The following is a 306-nucleotide window of genomic DNA, read 5'->3' on the forward strand; positions in this document are numbered from 1 at the left end:
CAGGTAGACAGATAAGGTAGACAGAGAATGTTTGTCAGCAAGTTTGTTGAACACATGCATAACTGTGAAACTATTGAGAACAACCTGTTGTATCAGAATCAGTGGCTATACTACAGATTTCTTCAAGAATAACATAGGAGTTAAACAAGGGGATCCAATGTGTGCTACTTTGTTTAATGCGTTCCTTAATATCTTGGGTGTATAGTTAAAGCAAGTGGTATTGGTATCGACTTTTATGGTGTGAGGGTAAGCTGCTCTGTAGCCCAGAGGGATGCCTTGCGCAATTTTGAGTGTATAATTGTTCCC

Source organism: Penaeus monodon, chromosome 32, assembly GCF_015228065.2.
Source record: "Penaeus monodon isolate SGIC_2016 chromosome 32, NSTDA_Pmon_1, whole genome shotgun sequence".
In the NCBI taxonomy this organism is placed as follows: Eukaryota; Metazoa; Arthropoda; class Malacostraca; order Decapoda; family Penaeidae; genus Penaeus; species Penaeus monodon.